The sequence below is a fragment of the Canis lupus genome, chromosome 34 (assembly GCF_048164855.1).
Source record: "Canis lupus baileyi chromosome 34, mCanLup2.hap1, whole genome shotgun sequence".
Taxonomy (NCBI): Eukaryota; Metazoa; Chordata; class Mammalia; order Carnivora; family Canidae; genus Canis; species Canis lupus.
Window position 1 is genome coordinate 27333105 of NC_132871.1, and position 19811 is coordinate 27352915.

Here is a 19811-nt window from a genome sequence, read left to right on the forward strand (position 1 = left end):
GCCTGTCTAACCTTAGAAGCTAGTAACAGAAGAGATGTCATAAGGAAGAAAGTTATTGAGGCCGAGTGTGGATACAGATATAAATGATAGCAAAGAGTTGAATGAGGCATGAGGTTAAGTTGGAATATTCAAGAAAATTAAGGAGTTGATGCTATAGGATGGGAAAGACTTGGGTAAGTGGGACAGACAGAGAGGTCCCTGGTAGGAAAACTGTCTGAAACAAAGACAGGAATGCTCAAGGCACTGAGCAATCTACAGGAGTAGAAAGGAGGGTTTTTTATAAATTCAGATTACAGCATTTAAGCTTGATCCTGCCTTTGAGGGAGACTGAAGGTCTTAAAGCAGCAATGATAATAGGACTTTGGGACAGGCATACCTTGAAGATCCTCCTAGCTCAACTTCAGACCACTGCAATAAAGCAAATAAATACCACAATAAAATGAGTCAAATGAATTTTTTGGTTTCCTAGTACATATACAAGTTATGTTTACACTCTACTATTGTCTTTTGAGTGTGCAATAATATTACATCTAAAAAAAGCAATGCAAATACCTTAATTAAAAATGCCTTATTGCTAAAAAGTGCTAGCCATCATCTGAGCTTTCAGCAAGTCTTAGTTTATGACCCCAGATGACCATAACAAATAAAATAACAATGAAGAACTTTCAGATATTGCAAGAATTATCAAAATGCAGCACAGAGGCACAAAGTGAGCAGATGCTGTCACAGAAATGGCACTCAGGGACTCACTTAACACAGAGTTGCCACAAACCTTGAATTTGCAAAAAGCACAATAGCTGTGAAGTGCAATAAATTGAAGCACAATAAAATGAAGCTACGCCTCACTTTCATAAAGGAATTTTAAAAGTTACCTTCTTAGGAGATATATCAAAGAGACCTGAAGATTCCTCCATTACCTTTCCTCTCTAATTGCTGGATATTTAGAGACAGCAGACAGGTGAAGAATTTTAAGATGAGCTGTACAGTTGGTGTGATGTAGGTGTCTTTATATGGTGCTTTCCCCCCACTTTTTAATGTGTCTTAAAAGCAAAGCAGAATATATTCACAAGGAAGATAAAAAAATTAAAGATTATGAAAGATTTTATCCTTAATAGTTTGGTTTTATTGCAAATATGAATTTTATAACACACACATAGAAACAAGCATTTATAAAGGTCTTCCTCATAATTCCATCTCCACATGAAAAATTTCCAGGTGCCACTGAACTGTGTGCAGTACATTTCAAATATAATCAAATTGGGCTTAGAAATACTAATGGTGATTTCATAGAAGAACCCTTGCTTCAGCAATTTAGGAAATTACACTTGATTTTCTTTTGAGTGTTACTCAATTGTGCTTGAAATTGTTCATTTGAACTCTTCCAAACAAGAAGCAGGTGGTTAAATGTGGGCACTGTTTAACATTTACACAAAACATTCCAAACACAATGCACTTTTGCCCTTTGAATGTCAACCAGCTTTCTTCTCTCCCATAGCCCGTCCTTCCTTAGCCATTTGATTTGACCTCGCTACATCCCTGAAAGGAGAATTGGTTCAAAAGTAGTTACCTGCTAGGAAGCATTAGGCTATTTTTATAATCTTCCTGCTAAAGCTTTTAATGTGGCAACTGCTGGTTACTGAAGCAGTTTAAGATAAAGGAACTGCTGAGTTTGCCTTTTTTTTTTTTTTTTTTTTAATAGTAAAACACAAGGTGACACAGAGATAGAAGTGAACCAGAACAGGGAAATAGAGCCTAGTTTTCTGCACAGAGCAAAAGCAAGACTGCAAAACACATTTCAATTCTATACTGCAATCAAGATCTTTGCTTTTATATAATACGTGAACTAGTTCATGAAGTGCACTTTTCTCAAAGTCAGCTTTTCCTTTACCAGAAATACATGGGTGATATCATGAACTTCTTACTGAGAATCCATTTGCTACAAAGTACTTAGTAAATACCCCAAATTTACAATCAGGTAGGAAGATGACATTCAGAAACACATAGACTTGGCTATTTATTATTTCTTCTTTCCTTCCTGAAACAAACTTTTGTAGAAGTAGGGTACCATTTCCTGTCCCCATCTCCTTTCTGCCCATCCACTTTCTCTGTCCACCACAGTGGACCTTTTGCTCTCGTTACTCTTCTATCTGCCTTCCCTATGCTTACAAATGGCATCATGTAGCCTAGAGCATCATTAATTTATCACAATCTACCTTTAATACTGTCATATCACTTTATATATAATGTAAGAACTTTACAAAACAGGTTTTCATTTTCTTTCTCTTGTCCTTTGTGGTTCTGTTGTTGTATGATGTCCTTTTATATATGTTATAATTTCACAATATATTGATTTAATTTTTGCTTTAAACTGTGAATTATATGTTAAAAAATTAAATTACATTTAAAATTTTAATTTTTGTTTTTTTAAGATTTTATTTATTTATTTTGAGAGGGGGGAGGGGCAGAGGGAGAGGGGCAAGCAGATTCCCCACTAAGCATGGAGCTGGACACAGGGCTTGATCTCATGACCATGAGATCATGACCTAAGCTGAAACCAAGAGGCAGATGCTTAACTGACTGAGCCACCCAGGTGCCCCAAATTTAAGACTTTTAAATGAAGATTATTTCCCATCATATTTACTATATCTTCATTTTCTTGTGTGTAGATTTGCATTTTATTTATTTTTTTAAATATTTCATTTACTTATTTGAGAGAGAGAGAGAGAGAGCACGAGCAGGGGGGAGGGGCAGAGAGAGAGGGACAAGCAAACTCTCCACTGAACGGGGAACCCATTTAGGGGCTTGATCTCAGCACCCTGAGATTATGACCTGAGCTCAAAGGCAGACACCCAACCGACTGAGCCACCCAGGGGCCCCTAGATTTGAGTTTTAATCTGATATTATGTTCTTCAGTCAGAAAATTTTCCTTTAACTTTCCTTGTACAGAATTGAATTTTCTCAGCTTTTGTTAATCTGCAAATACCTTTTTGCAAATATTGTTGAATATTTTCATTGGACATAGAATTCTAAATTAACAGTTTCTTTTTTTGTTTGTGAGTCTCTTTTGTCAGTACTTTAAAGTCATTGTTTCATTATCTCCCCATTTGCATTGTTTTTGATAAGAAAGGCAGCATTAATTCTTGTCTTCTCCTGTGTTGTGGCCTTTTTATACTGTTCTAAGATTTCCTCTTTTCCCCATGTCTTCATGAATCAGATTATGATGGGCCTTGGTGTAGTTCTTTGTTTATATTCTACTTTTGTTTCAGTGGATTTCCTGGATCTGCATGTGTACAGTTTTCATCAAATCTGGAAAATTTCTAATCCCCATAATTTCTTCAGAATGTTTCTACCCCATGAACTGTCTTCTCTTGTAGAGATCTTCAAATACACGCCTGTGAGACATCTTGGAAATGCTCTGTTGGTAACTGAGTTTCTGTTTGTTTTTTCTGCTGCTTTTTTTTTCCTCTCTGTGCTCCAAACTTGATTTATTTTGATTACCTGTGACTTCAAGTTCATTATTCCCTTCTTTTGCATTTTCCACTCTCCTGACACACCATCTTGGTGAAATTTTCATTTCAGAAATATTGTATTTTTCACCTTGAGAAATATCACTTAAATCTTTTTCTTATACCGTATCTCTTCTCATTATTTTCATGTGTACTTTACTTTGTGTACTTTGTATTTTAGTCCTGAAGTGTTTTTATAAAATCTTTGTCTTCCTCTAGGGATGTTTTTTGAATTGTCTTTTCTCTTGTTTATGGATCATATTTTCTTTATTTGCATGTCTAGTAATTTTTAATTAGATTCTGGACATTGTATAGGTTAAATAATTGAGTTTCTAGATTTTATTGTCATTTTTTTCCCCTGGAGATTTGAAGTTTGATTTAGAAGGCATTTAGAATAGTTTTATTCTTTCAAGTATTGTTTTAATCTTCATTAGGATAGGTCTAGAGTAGCCTAATCCTAGGTCTACTTTAGCCATACGGGAAAAGTGGGACTCTTAGGATTTCAACCACGTGCCCCAGGTTTTGATAAACTCTCTATACTCTGCTGGTCAGAACTCAAACATCTGCTAGCCTGTGTGAACTTGGCAAATTGTCCAGTTCACAGATTCTCAGTATGTGTTCTTTGCCTTGTCTTACGAAAATCCACCTAAGTAGTCTTAGCACTTAACAAAAGATTCAAAGTTCTCTCAGTGCAGACTTTTGAAGCTATTTCTCTGTAAAACTCCCCCTTATTCTGCAAATATGAGTTATCTTAGCCTTCTCAAATGCAGTCTCTGTCTCTACAAATCAGCAAACTGCCACACTTAGCCTGCTTCCTCCTTTCTCACATTCCTCCAAGAAGTGCCTCTGGGAAAAGAACCCAGGCAATAATGGGCGTGCTTGTTTCATGTGTTTCCCTTGTTTTAGGGATTATAATCCTGTATGTCCTATTGTTAAATGTCATATATATATATATATATATATTATGTATATATATAAATATATATATATAATTATGTATATATATAAACATGTATATTATATATAAAACCTTACATTTCTATTTCACTCTTATATTGCACATATATTTATTTCAGATATTTAACATTTTAAATTCAATTTAGTTAATATACAGTGCAGTACTGCTTCAGGAGCAGAATCCAGTGATTCTTCACTGACATACAAAACCCAGTACTCATCCCAAGTGCCCTCTTTAATGCCCATCATCTATTTAGCCCATTTTCCCACCCACCTCCCTTAGCAACTCTCAGTTTGTTTTCTAGTTAAGAGTCTCTTATGGTTTGGCTTCCTCTCTGTTTTTATCTTATTTTATTTTTCCTTCCATTCCCCTATGTTCACCTTTTTGTTTCTTAAATTCCACATATGAGTGTAATCATATGGTCTTTGTCTTTCTCTAAGTTATGTCACTTAGCATTATACACTCTAGCTCCAACCACATTGTTGCAAATTGCAAGATTTCATTCTTTTTGATCACCAAGTAATATTCCATTATATACATATCATATCTTCTTTATCCATTCTTCAGTTGATGGACATTTGGGCTTTTTCCATAATTTGGCTATTGTTGATGTTGATAGTGCTGCTATAAACATTAGGGTGCATGTGCTCCTTTGAATCAGCATTTTTGTATCTTTGAATAAATACCTAGCAGTGCAATTGCTGAGTCATAGGGTAGTTCTATTTTTAACTTTTTGAGGAACCTTCATACTGTTTTCCAGAGTGGCTGCACCAGTTTGCATTTACACCAAGAGTGGAAAAGTGTTCCCCTTTCTCTGCATCCTTGCCAATACCAGTTGTTTCCTGAGTTGTTAAGTTTAGCCATTCTGAGTGGTGGAAGGTGGTGTGTCCCTGATGATGAGTGATGTTGAGCATCTTTTCATGTGTATATTAGTCATCTAGATGTCTTCTTTGGAAAAGTGTCTATTCATGTCTTCTGCCCAAAACTTAACTGGATTATTTGTTTTTTGGGCATTGAATTTGATAAGTTCATTATTGATTTTAGATACTAACCCTTCATCATCAGTTATGTCGTTTGCAAATATCTTCTCCCATTCCATCATTGCCTTTAGTTTTGTTATTGTTTCCTTTGCTCTGCAGAAGCTTTTTATCGTAATGAGTTCCCAATGGTTTATTCATTGCTTTTGTTTCCCTTGCCTCTGGAGACATGACTAGTAAGAAGCTGCTGCAGCCAAGGTCAAAGAGGTTGCTGTCTCTAGGATCAGGATGGGGTCCTGTCTTACATTTAAGTGTTTTATCCATTTTGAATTTATTTTTGTGAATGGTGAGAAAGTGGTCTAGTTTCATGTGGCTAGAATGTGGCTGTCCAGTTTTCCCAAGACCATTTGTTGAAAAGACTGTCTTTTTTCCATTGGATAGTCTTCCTTGCTTTGTTGAAGATTAGTTGACCATATAGTTTTGGGTTCATTTCTGGGTTTTCTATTCTGTTCCATTGATCTATGTGTCTGTTTTCGAACCAGTACCATATTATTTTGATTGCAGCTTTTAAATACAGCTTGAAGTCCAGAATTGTGATTCTTCCTGCCTTGCTTTTATTTTCTACATTATTTTGGCTATTTAGATTCTTTTCTGGTTCCATACAAATTTTAGCATTATTTGTTCTAGCTCAGTGAAAGATGCTGGTGTTATTTCGATAGGGACTTCATTAAATATATAGATTGTTTTGGATAGCATAGACATTTTAACAATATTTGTTTTTCCAATCCATGAACATGGACTGATTTTCCATTTTTTGTGCCTTCTTCAATTTCTTTCATAAGTGGTCTATAGTTTTCAGCAGATAGATCTTTATCTCTTTGCTTAGGTTTATTCCTAGGTATCTTATGGTTTTTGGTGCAATTGTAAATGGGATAAATTCTTTCATTTTTCTTTCTTCTGTCTCATTGTTAGTGTATAGAAATGCAGCAGATTTCTGTACATTGATATTATATCCTTTGACTTTGCTGAATTCATGTATCAGTTCTAGCAATTTTTGGGTGGTCTTTCAGGTTTTCTACATAGAGTATCATGTCATCTATAAATAGTGAAAGTTTGACTTCCTCTTTGCTGATTTATTCTTTTTGTTGTCTGATTGCTGAGGCTAGGACTTCCAGTACTATGTTGAACAACAGTGATGAGAGTGGACATCTCTGTCCTCCCTCTTAGGAGAAAAGCTTTCAATTTTCTCCCATTGAGGATGTTACTAGCTATAGGTCTTTCATATATGGCTTTTATGATATTGAGGTATGTTCCTTCTATCCCTACTTTCTTGAGGGTTTTTATCAAGAAAGGATATTCTATTTTGTCAAATGCTTTTTCTGCATCTATTAAGAGGATCATATGGTTCTTATCTTTTCTTTTATTCATGTGGTATATCATATTGATTGATTTGTGAATACCGAACCACCCATGCAACCCAGGAATAAATCCCACTTGATCATAGTGAATAATTCTTTTAATGTACTGATGGATTTGATTAGCTAGTATCTTGTTGAAAATTTTTTGCATTTATGTTCAACAGGGATATTGGTCTATAACTCTCCTTTTTAGTGGAGTCTTTGTCTGGCTTTGGATTAAAGGTGATGCTGGCCTCCCAGAATGAGTTTGGAAGTTTTCCTCCCATTTCTATTGCTTGGAACAGTTTCAGAGTAACAGGTATTAATTATTCTTTAAATGTTTGGTAGAATTCCTGTGGGAAGCCATCTAGCCCTGGACTTTTGTTTGTTGGAAAATTTTTGATTAGTAATTCTATTTCTTTGCTGGTTATGGGTTTGTTCAGGTTTTCTATTTTTTTCCTGTTTCAGTTGATATAGTTTATATGCTTCTAAGAACTTACCCATTTCTTCCAGATTGCCCAATTTATTGGCATGCAACTGCTTATTATAGTCTCTTATAATTGTATTTCTTCAGTGTTGGTTGTAATCTCTCCTCTTTCATTCATAATTTTTATTTATTTGGGTCCTTTCTCTTTTCTTTTTTGATAAGTCTGGCTAGGAGTTTATAAATTTTGTTAATTCTTTCAAAGAACCAGCTCCTAGTTTCTTTGATCTGTTCTACCCTTGATGTTGTTTTTTAAATTTCTGTGTCATTTATTTCTCCCCCAATCTTTATTATTTCCCTTGTTCTCTGGCTTTAGGCTATACTTACTGTTCTTTTTCTAGCTCCTTTAACTGTATGTTTAGGTTGTATATTTGAGACCATTTTTGCTTCTTGAGGAAGGCCTATATTGTTATATACTTCTCTCTTATGACCACCTTTGCTGCAACCCAAAGGTTTTGGACTATCACATTTTCATTTGCTTCCATGTAATTCTTAAATTTCTTCTTTAATTTCCTTGTTAACCCATTCATTCTTTAGTAAAATGTTCTTTAACATCCATGTATTGCGGTCCTTCCAAATTCTTTCTTATGGTTGACTTCAAGTTTCATTGCATTGTGGTCTGAAAATATATGTTCTATGATCTTTTTGTACTAGTTGAGGTCTGACTTGTGACCCAGGATGGGATCTATTCTGGAGAATGTTCCACGTGTACTTGAAAAGAATGTGCATTCTACTACTTTAGGACGAAATGCTCTGAATATATCTGTTAAGTCCATCTGGTCCAGTGTGTCATTCAAAGCCATGATTTCTGTTTTGATCTTCTGCTTAGATAATCTGTCCACTGCTGTGAGTGAGGGGTTAAAGTCCCCTACTATTATTGTATTATAATCAATCAATCAATCAGTTTCTTAATGTCTGTTATTAACTGATTTATATATTTGGCTGCTCCCAAGTTGGGGGTATAAATATTTACAATTACTATGTCTTCTTGTTGGACAAACCCTTTTATTATTATATAGTGCCCTTCTCAATCTCTTATGGTTTAAAATCCAGTTTGTCTGATGTAAGTATGGCTACTCTAGCTTTCTTTTGATGTCCATTAGCATGATAGATGGTTCTCCACCCACTCACTTTCAATATGGAGATGTCTTTGTGTCTAAAATAAGTCTCTTGTAAGCAGCATATTGATGAGTCTTGTTTTCTTTTTCATCTATTCTGATACCCTATGTCTTTTGCTTGAAACATTGAGTCCATTTACATTCAGAGATATTATTGATAGATAAAAATTTATTGCCAATGTATTACCTGGAAAGTCACTATTCTTGTAGATTGTCTCTGTTCCTTCCTAGTCTTTCTTGCTTTTGGTTTCTCTTTCCTGCCCAAAGGGTCCCCCTTAGTATTTCTTGCAGAGCTTGTTTAATGTTCATGAATTCCTTCAGTTTTTGCTGGTCTTGGAAACTCTATCTCTCCTATTTTGAATGATAGCTTTGCTGCGTAAAGTATTCTTGGCTGCATGCTTTTGACACTTAGCACATTGACTATATCATGTCACTATCTTCTGGCCTGCCAAGTTTCTGTGGCCAGCTCTGCTGCTCACCTTATGTATCTACTCCTGTAGGTTAAGGGCATTTTTCCCTAGCTGCTTTCAGAATTATCTTTTATCCTTGTATTTTGCAAGTTTCACTATGCTATGTCTCGGGGTTGACCTGGTTTTGTTGATTTTGAGGGCAGTTCTCTGTGCCTCTTGGACTTGTGTGCCTGTTTCCTTCCCCAGATCAGGGACATTCTCTGCTATAATTTGTTCAAATAAACCCTCTGCCCCCTTTCCCACTCTTCTTCTTCTGGGACTCCTATGATACAGATATTATTGTGCTTTGTAGAATCCCTTAGTTCCTTAACTTACATTCAGTCAGCTTTGCAACTCAGTTATAGCATTTTTTATGTTCCCTGTCTAGGTTTTAGGTCTTTTATCTCTCCAGCTAGGGTTACTCTGGTGTTTTCTATGCTTTTTTCAAGCCCAACTAGTATTCTTATGACTGTTGTTCTAAATTCCTATTCAGATATATTGTTTATATCTGTTTTGAGCAAATCCTTGGCTGTGATTCTTTCTTTTGAGGAGAATTCCTCCATCTTGTCATTACATCTAGGTATTATGTTTCCTGCTCCTGAGAGTAACGCTGTATTAAGAAGGAGTCCTACGTTGTCCAGGGCCTAGTGCTTCAGGAAGTGTTTCTGGTGTATGCTTTGTGCACTCTGCTGTGTTTTAGCTGTTCTTTCCCACAGATCAGTTCTCTGCAGAGTTCCTTCTTGCTTGCAGTGGGGAGTTTTTGGACCTGAACTAGGTGTGCTTTGATTTGTTTGTTAAGATTAGCCTGGTTGAAAAAACAAAAACAAAAACAAAACAAACAAACAAACAAAAAACCGACCTGATCCTAGAAAAGAGAAAAGGAAAAGGAACAAAAAAGCAAGCAAACAAACAAAAAACTATAAGCCTGATGCCAAAGAATAAGAAAGAAATAAGGGGAAAAAAGGAGAAAGAAAAAGAAAGAAAGAAAGAAAAAAGAAGCCTGATCCAAAAAGGGAGAAAAGGAAACAAACCAAGAAATGAACAAAAAACTATAAATCTGATTCCAAAGAAAAAGAGAAAAAAAGAAGAAAATAAAATAAAATTAAAAATTGAAAGAAGAAAGAAAGAAAGAAAGAAAGAAAGAAAGAAAGAAAGAAAGAAAGAAAGAAGAAAGAAAGGAAGGAAGGAAGGAAGGAAGGAAGGAAGGAAGGAAGGAAGGAAGGAAGGAAGGAAGGAAGGAAGTTTGGCTCCCTTTCCACCAGACTCCTGAAGCTGATGCTTTGGAGCACTCTATCAGTGGACCTGGTACATGTGGCATGCCTGTGTTGGTCTTCTGAGGGAGAGGCTGGCTGGACTGACTCACAGTCATATCTGCCCTGGTAAAGATTCCCCTGCCAAGCACAGAGTGGTGGGATTTGGTGTAAGTGACTCTATTTTCCCTGGAGGTGCTGTTACTCTCTGAATTGACTATGTTGAGGGTGGGGGAGGGTGGGGTGGAAGATGACATCACCCTGCCCTCTCATCCCTGGGTAGGAGAACTCACAGCTGCTGCTGCTCAGGAGGCCCTCACAGAAAGGCAAATAACCTCCCCTCCTGTGTCCCAAGCTTTGGTCAGATAGATCCCTGCCCCCAACCTGTCTGTGCCCAGGCCATGGGCATACCCAATGCCATAGTTCTCCTGTGTTTTATCTCTGGCCGGTGACTGGGATTCAAAACTCCAAAACTTTAGGTGCCTGGTAAGGCACAGATCCGTTCACCTCACCCAGAAGGGAGGTTTTCATGTGGCACCATTCTGTCCCAGAAAAGCAGTCACGTGGTGCATGCACGGTGGCTGTTGTCTATTGTGATGCACAGGGAAAAGCTGTGACCAGGTTATCTGTCCCCTAAATGCTCCTCTGTCCCCTGCTACTGATTGGCTGCTCAATGGCTCCTGGTGGGCCATTTGTCTTTGGAGAGGCAAAATATTACCTTCTAAATGTACTTCAAGAAGGGCAGTGAGCTCTCCCAGTGCAACCTAGGGGATCCCCTCACCATGGCATATTGTATAAAACCCATGTGCCATTCCCTCTCCTATTCTCTCCCTCTCTCCCTGACTTTTCTCCACAAAAAGGGCTCCCTCCCCTTCACCACTCCAAGGCTTTTCTCTCCACCAGTGCATGGCTCCAAACCTCACATCTGTCACATTCTCTCCCTCCAATTGTGCACATTGTTTTTTCTTTCTTTCTTTCTTTCTTTCTTTCTTTCTTTCTTTCTTTCTTTCTTTCTTTCTTCTTTCTTTCTTTCTTTCTTTCTTTCTATTTTATTTATTTATTCATGAGAGACACACAGAGGCAGAGACACAGACAGAGGGAGAAGCAGGCTCCATGCCAGGAGCCCGACGTGGGACTCGATCCCGGGTCTCCGGGATCACGCCCTGGGCTGAAGGCAGCGCTAAACCGCTGAGCCACCCGGGCTGCCCGCACATTGTTTTCTTAATCCTCAGATGGATTTCCTAGTTGTTCAAAATGATTTGATGTTGCTCTAGCTGTGTTCAAAGGACAAGGTAAGCTCAGGGCCCCCTACTAAACAACTCTGTCATCTTAACTCCTCCATTTCAGATTTTTAACTGTTTATGGTAGAAGGATTATAGTACCAGCTTGTCTGTTATGAATGGAAGCAGAAGTCTCTTTATTTCCTATTTTTTTAAAGGTTTTATTTATTTATTCATGAGAGACACAGAAAGAGAGAGAGAGGCAGAGACATACAGGGAGCCTGACGTGGGACTCAATCCCAGGTCTCCAGGACCAGGCCCTGGGCTAAAGGCGGTGCTAAACCGCTGACCCACCTGGGCTGCCCGCAGAAGTCTCTTTAGCTTTAAAGTTGTTTTACGTATTATATTTGTTTTTCAATTATTTATCCAATAATTTATCTATTCTATGGACTTAGTTTATTAAAACTGAATGAGGTCAAGTGCAACAGAATAAATATCTAAAGTAAAATTTTGGACATGTTCAATTTATTAAATGTGTTTCTAATATGAAGCATGACTAGGGGACAAGTATTGAGAGAAAGATCACAAGAGCTTCATGATCATTTGCTCATATTGATGGGTTAGTATAAACATGATGGGAGATAATGAATGATATTCATTTTGAAGAATGGGCTACTTGTACGCGGTGCAAAGATCTCCAGAATCATACCAACAATGCTCAATTTCATCATAGATGTAGCTTGAACATAATGTTTCGTATGGCACCTATGTTACTTGGATCTTTAATATTAGTTCTTTACAAATTTGCAATTTTTACAGAACTCTAGAACAAGACCATTGATTATTATTCTAGTGAATGTAGGTAATTATATATACTTTCGATACTTCTACCTTATTTCTGACAGTTATCATGTTTTTCTCCTCTTGAATGGTGGGGGCTGGAGTGGCAGGTGCTTGACATGATTCTTAATGTGGCACTTATGCTCCCTTTTATTCCTTCCACTTTTTTTCTCCTTTCTGATTGTGTGTATTCTTTCATTTCCTACCCTTTGTTACTCAAGAAGGAGTAGATATTGGGAATTACACTGTTGAGAATTGGTATTGAAGAGGAAAAGAATTTTGACTCATTAGTTCCTCCTTCCCATGGCTTGGTCACCTTTGATTCATGATCCACATAAATTTAGTTTATAGTCTTGTGAGGCTAGATTCATGACACCAGAGCTTGTTTATTGAAATTGAAGGAAAAAAAACCTCAAGGGGCAGGTTGACACAGTGGCTTTCAGAACTATCATAATATACGTTTTTTTTTTTTTTTTTTTTGGTGGCCATTCTAATGAAATAGGAATGCTAAATTACTGCAAATTGGTTTTGTTTTCAGTTCTGAGAACTTATTTAGGGACAGGATGGAACAAAGAGACAATATGTGTTTGCTTCAGAATATACAATGCAAATTGATTGGATTATAAAGTGATACAAAATTTACTTTTTTTTTTTGTATCAATGCTCCTTTATCTTTCTGCTAATTTCTCTATAGGAAACATCTATAAAATTGACCTTCAGCACTACAGGAGAAATAGATTTTAAAAAATGGTGCACTCTATGATGCAGACCACAGCAAATAGTTTCCAATCATGTTTTTCCTGGTCATTGATATTTTAATACTCTAATGGCTTCTCTCCATATTAAAAGATATATGTACACAGATATATACTAACCAGATTTTACATTAAATCCAAGTTATCTTTAAAAATCATGAACAGGGGTGGCTCTGCGGTTTAGCGCCTGCCTTTGGCCCTGGGCAGGATCCTGGAGTCCCGGGATCGAGTCCCTCGTTGGGCTCCTGCATGGAGCCTGCTCCTCCCTCTGCCTGTGTCTGTGCCTCTCTCTCTCTCTCTCTCTGTGTCTATCATGAATAAATAAATAAATAAATAAATAAATAAATAAATCTTTAAAAAAATCATGAATATGGCAGCCTCAGTGGCGCAGCAGTTTAGCATCGCTTCTGGCCCGGGGGGTGATCCTCGAGACCCGGGATCGAGTCCCATGTCGGGCTCCCTGCATGGAGCTTGCTTCTTCTTCTTCCTGTGTCTCTGCCTCTCTCTCTCTCTCTGTCTCTCTCTGTCTCTCTCTCTCTCTCTCTCATAAATAAATAAATAAATAAATAAATAAATAAATAAATAAATAAAATCTTTAAAAATATTTTTAAAAAAATCTTTAAAAAATAAATAAAAATAAATAATTTATTTAAAAATAAATAAATCTTTAAATAAATAAAAATCATGAATATAGCCCATGTTAAGTCCATATTTTGGGTGAAGATAGAAATGTTTATTTTGCTTCAGACAAGGAACTGACATATATTGAACATCTATTTTTTGATATAAATTATTTTGTTTAACTCTTTTGAGGCAGACTATATTTTCCAAAAGTGGTGGAATGTTTTTTTGGTCTCACATGCCCTTCTAGAAACTTGTCACTGTCCTATCTATGAAATCTGTTTTTCTGCCACTTGAACTTAGGACCTGTGTAACTATCTCAATGACAAGACAACAGCAGAAGTGACATACATAACTTTTTAGACTAAGTCATGAAAGGCAATACATATTCTATCTGGCTCACTATTTTTCTCAAAATATTCACTCTTGGAATTCAGCCACATGATGGAAGCCTAGGACACATGGACAGATCATGGGTAGGTATTCTGACTAACTGCCCCAGTAAAGATCTCAGCCTGAACAGCCAGTATCAACCATTAGACATATGAATTAAGAAGCCCTCAGGTGATTCTAGGATCCACCCTGAGTCATCCACTGGCTTTAGGTCTACCATCTGGGGTACCAAACCCATCATAAAGCAGAGGTGAAATGTTAATTTCATCCTCAGTCTTTGAGATGCCCCCACTAAGGCTGCGTTGAGCAGAGATGAGCAACCCACAGAGTCTTCCTCAAATTGCAGATTTTCAAGCAAAATAAATATAATTCTTTTAAGCCATTAAGTTTTAGGGTGCTTTTATAGGCAGCAGTAGACAGCTGGAACACATTTTAATTTCGGGGAGTAGAGTGTGGCCAAAATTAAACTTAATATATGTAGTAGCAGCTTAGGACCAGGAGGCAGGCAGAAATGGGAAGCATCTGTAAGAGTGTTAGTGAAATACTAAAGGGGTCAAGGAGACCATTAGAGGAAGCCTCATGGACCTGCTAAGACTGTTGGTAAAGACTTAAAAGAAAGAGAGAAATATGGCATCAGAAGCTGGAGAAAAGGGGACTCTTGTAATATAGTGATAGAAAGTTTAGCAACAATGTCTCCTGCAGTAAGGTGGAAAACAAGAAACATACCTATTTTCTAGCTAAGAAGATTTGCAGAAAGAGGGTTGAGAATGCTTTGCCACCTGTCTGTTTCTAGCTGCCTGTAGTAAAATGTAAGGAAAAGAGATGAGCTAAAGAAAGAACTGTTATATATAAAGTCTCCAGGACTTGCTGGGTTGGAAAAGAAAACTGTTTCTCATTCCCAGCCTCTCCAGATGGCAAATGATACTAAAATTAAGATGTGGCTTCTGAGCAGAGATCAAATCCAGGGTGCTGTCAGGAAAACATGGTCTAAATATAAAACCATTTGTTAAAGCCTCATAAAATTTTAAGATAGTGCCTTATAGACCATTTCAAATAGACGAAAGTACCCATAAGAATCTTAAGGAGTGCCTTATAGTTTCCTTCTGTAAAACAATAGGGCTTCTGAGAATCTTAAGGTGGGTGTCTTTCAAGAGAGCCCAAGTTGGGAAAAAAGGCTTATCTCAGTGAGACTTGGACATATTACTTTTGTATAATGGGGTGGGTTATAAAGTGATTCATAAGAAACCCACAAATTGTTTAAAGGAATTTTGTCTTCTTGTACTAAAAAGGATAGAGACAGTACAGAATTAAGAGACCATTGGATCCCCAAAAATCTATGGGCAGGAAGCATATTAAGAAAATCATTCAGATGCAAAGACGATCCACATTTTATGGAATAGAAAAGATAAGGTACTGGGTTGAAAAAGCCCAAAGACAGGGCAAAGAGCCATGGGGAACTCTTAGGTGATAAGGCTGAGTCCTGGTCAAGGAACTGGTAACTGTTTCTGGTTGTATTTTGGAATGAACCAGTGACAGCTGTGTTTTGTCAAGTTTCCTCATTTTGAATGTGAGCACATTTGATGGTTTTCTTCCACCTATCACATTATTGTATGTCAGGTGTGTGTGGAATAAAGGAATCATCTCTTTAGTTCACACATCTGCATATCAAGAGGAAAGTCACTCAAGGCTAAACCCAAGGAACTACACCCAAAGAATGTCATCTGATTTTGATGACAAGATCCTGGATCTCAAGCCCAAGCCTGATGAGCTTCAGAGAGGGATCATGGCAAAGAAAGTGGGTTTATTTTGCATCTGGAGGAGATGTGAATTGGTGTGGTCAAAAGTGGATTGTGGCAGATTTTAGTTTCTAAGAGCAGCCTCCACAATACTTCTGGTCCCAAACGCTCTTCCAGGATGTTGCCATTTGCCAATTAATAGGATACATATCTCATCCTCTAAAACTTGAGTAGACCTTAGTGACTACATCAGAGAATAAAAGGCTGCAAAAGTCATGCTGTGTGGCTTCTGAGGCCAGAGTATAAAAAGAAATAGAGCTTCCACTTGACTTCTTTTTCTTGGAATGCTGACCCTTGGAATCCCACCTTATGAGGAGGGCCAAGTCACGGGAGAGGCCATGTGTAGATGTTCTGGCTCTCTGCACCAGCTGAGGTATCAGACAGCACTCGGAATCCATTGCCAGACTCGTGAGTGACTGAGCCTTTACGTGATTCTGTGCCCAGCCTTGGAGCTGTGACCCTGAGTGGAGCAGAGATGAGTTATCCCTACCAGACTTTGGTCAGTTTATGGAATTATGCCAAATAAATACCAAAATTTTGAGGCCACTAAATTATGAGGTGATCGTCACACAGCAATAGATAACTCAAATGAACACCAAAAATACTGTAAGCTAGATATGATCATCTATTTTACAGATGAAAAAAAACGCTAACAGCCACCTAGCATGTAAATGGCAGAGCTGAGCTGTGGATTCCAGGGTGTCTGAATCCACAGTTTGAATTCTCTCCACTCTTTGACCCACTCCTGTGAGAAGGCATAGGTTGACCAGAAAGATATTGAGCTGAACTAAAAATTCCATTAAGCTCTAGCCTGAGAAGATTGAGCCCAGGAGAAAGAAGATGAGATTTGTAACCTGCCAAGTACATGGGCCTTCCTTGAAAACAAGGCACACTTTGCAGTCAAGAAAATTTATGGTCAAATTCTGCCCTTATATTTACGGGCTTTGGTATGACCTCGAGGAGGCTATATAACTTCTCTGTATGCAGGTTTCCTAAGCTGAGAAATGATGATATATCTGCCTTGCAAAATGGTTGTAGCGATTATAATTTTTGTATGGAAATAAGAGAAATTATTATTATGAGTCTAGATGTCTGAATGTAGTCATCTGAAAATCCTGCTGGAATATGGGTGGTGCACACACTCATTGCTCTCTGACTTCAGATCAAAATGTCAGCATTGAACTTGGCCATTATCTCTCTCTCTCTCTCTCTCTCTCTCTCTCTCTCTCTTTTGAAATCCCGCTGCCACCTGCCATCTCTTCCCCTAGTTTCAGACACTCACTTCCCTCAGCGCCTCTAGCTATGAGGACTCTGCTGCTTCCCCTATGCCTCAAAAAGGCTCTTCACATCTCCCTGGTATCACAAAATTTCTGCCTCGAATTTTAGCTAAAATCGATTATTTGTTTAATGACATTCAGGTGCAAATGAGGCTTAACCCCATGAGACCTTTGCACTTTAAAAGAACAGCTCATTAACTACTATGAATCTTTAATTGTTAGAAGTAGTGGGAGAGACAATTTTGTTCCCAGAGTTCTTTGCCTACTCTTTCTTTCCACCCACAATAAGCAAAAAATATTCCTGAAAGCTACTTTGTAACCTCTCTGCACCCCTTTTGGAAAACAGTCCATATCCCAACAGGGCCCAATGGAAATGAATTGTTGCCTGGGGTGAGAACTGAGATTGTCAGCAAAACACAAATGAACTTTATTGTGACATTTTTTTTTCTACTTCTTATTCTCCTTAAATAGTGGATGGAGTTGGGTATGGGAGGAGGCTACTATTTATTGATCGCCTTGACATAGGAAGTACTTTATTATGTAGCTTTCGTTTAATGCCATTGTCTGCTTGTGTGTTTACTTTCTGGATTAGCCAAACTTTATTTTCTTAGAAATGTATTCACTATTACTAATTATTTGAGTTCTATGAGACATTCAAATGAGAGAAAGAAAGAAGAAAGAAAGAAAGAAAGAAAGAAAGAGGAAAAGGTAATTACGTATTTCCTTTGACTAGGGCAAGGTGACTTTACTCCATCTTATTTGACAAAAGTATTTCTCTATGTTGAGCTGCAGAGGCTCCTGAGGTAGAATTACAGAGAATGAAGTATATAACTGCAAGGTCTTTTGAACAGGCATTTGACTCACTCCTTAGGAAATACTCAGGAAAGGTTTTTACAGCTCAGGGTAATGAAGGAGATGAAGAAAGGGAATAGGAGTAGATAGAGCTTGTATTGTGTCACACATGTTTTTATTCACTGGTAGTGTCCTCAAAACACAAACTAAAACACAATAACAAAATCAAACTTTAAAGGCATTTTAATCTAATCAAGATGTGGCAATATTTTGGCCTAAACAATATTGAACAGTCCCATCCAAATCTCTGGCTCCATTTCCAGTCAATGTAAAGTTGTTAATTTCATTGCATTTCCTTTGGATTTATTACTTTGAATTTTTATTTTGTTTAAGTGCTCTGTCTTTAAATAATTAAACCCACAATTTTGTTATGGTAATTTTCCATTTTCTTTAGCCTCAATCTGGTTCCCCTTGACCACTAATTCCCCCATCCAGGGGTCCATGTCTCAATTAATGTTACCTTAAGGTGCCAATACCTACTCTAGTCTCAAAGTTCCCATGGCTAGCTGTGTTTCAGAATTCTCTGGAGATATTTAAAAATTAAAGATTTCTAAGGCCCATCCAAAGCTAGTGCACCATAATTCTTTGCATATCTGTCCCTTCCTTTCTATTCTCATTAGAATAGTACCTTAGTACCTAAGTCTACATTTTCATTTGCTAGGCCAGCAATTATCCATTAAGTGGTGTCTCCAGCTAATCTCCTGTCTTCCCAAGAATGCTTTTGGTGGATTAATACTCCTAAAATAGTACATCACATATGTTCCTATGTTCAACAACTGTTCATTTATTCCAGTTGCTCTCAGGAATACAATTACCTTTAGTCCTACATTTAAGGCTTCTGACCACTTATCCTGTACACACCTTTCCAACATATGCCAGCTTTTAACAGACTCGAGTTTTCATTAGCACATAAGGTTTTTAAACTTTATGTTGAAAAACTTCAGACTTACGGAAAAGTTGCTAGTATAAAGAATTCCTGATTACCCTTTATTCAGATTCCTCATGTTAACATTTTACCATATTTGTTTTATCATTCTCTCTTTCTCTCTCTTTTATCTATATGGCAGACATGATGCTTCTTTACCTCTAGCTACTCAAATATGTAGGGCATTCTCCGAGATGACTGTGGTACAGTGATCAAACTAAGAAGTTACCATTGATACAATTCTATTCTCTGATCCACAGAAAACGAAGAGACAAGGCATTAAATAGAAAATATTGGCAAAATATACATGTGCAAAGATCTTATATTGAGAATATAAAAAGAACTGTCATAATTCAACTCAGAGAAGATAAATGTTTCCCTGTCCACTGGGCCAAAGACAAGAGCACCTCACAGAAGAATATTGACAAATGGTTAATAAGTGCATGCAGAGGTCCTCAGAATTAGAAATGTGAGTTAAAACCACAGTGAGACTACTATATACTCGGTAAAATGTCTAAAAACATCAAGACAATATAACATCCCCAAATGTTGCAAAACCATGAAGTGATTGGAGCTATTATGCATTGCTTATGGAATATAAAATCATTCGACCACTTTGAAAAACTGCTTGGCAATTTCTTTAAAAAAATAGATCTTCCCTGAGAATCATCAATTTCACTCCTTTTTTTTAAAAAAAAGGTTTTATTTATTACTTGAGAGCGAGAATGAGAGAAAGCACAAGGAGGGGGAGCCTCAGGCAGGAGAGGGAGATGTAGACTCCCCCGCTGAGCAGGGAGCCTGATGGGGTCATGGCCTGAGTTGAAGGCAGACACTTAACTGACTGAGCTACCCAGGTGCCCAATTCCACTCTCCTTTAATTGAAAAATGAAAACATATGCTTACAAAAATATTGTACAAGGATACTCATAACATCTTCAGGTATAAAAGCCAATAAATAGAAGCCACTAGAATGTCCATGATTAGGAGAAGAGG

At 37.4% G+C, this 19811-nt stretch overlaps 1 long non-coding RNA gene across 6 annotated transcripts in view; it reads right to left on the reverse strand.

Annotated features, from left to right (window-relative positions):
• LOC140624506 (uncharacterized) overlaps nt 1-19811 on the reverse strand; it is a 60916-nt gene that overhangs the window by 24018 nt on the left and 17087 nt on the right. For 2 of the 6 annotated variants that reach the window (XR_012023973.1, XR_012023969.1), the window contains exon 3: nt 377-408. The exons of the other annotated variants lie outside the window; for them this stretch is intronic. This is a non-coding gene — a long non-coding RNA (uncharacterized lncRNA). The remainder of the gene's footprint in view (nt 1-376; nt 409-19811) is intronic. 6 annotated transcript variants of the gene reach the window in all.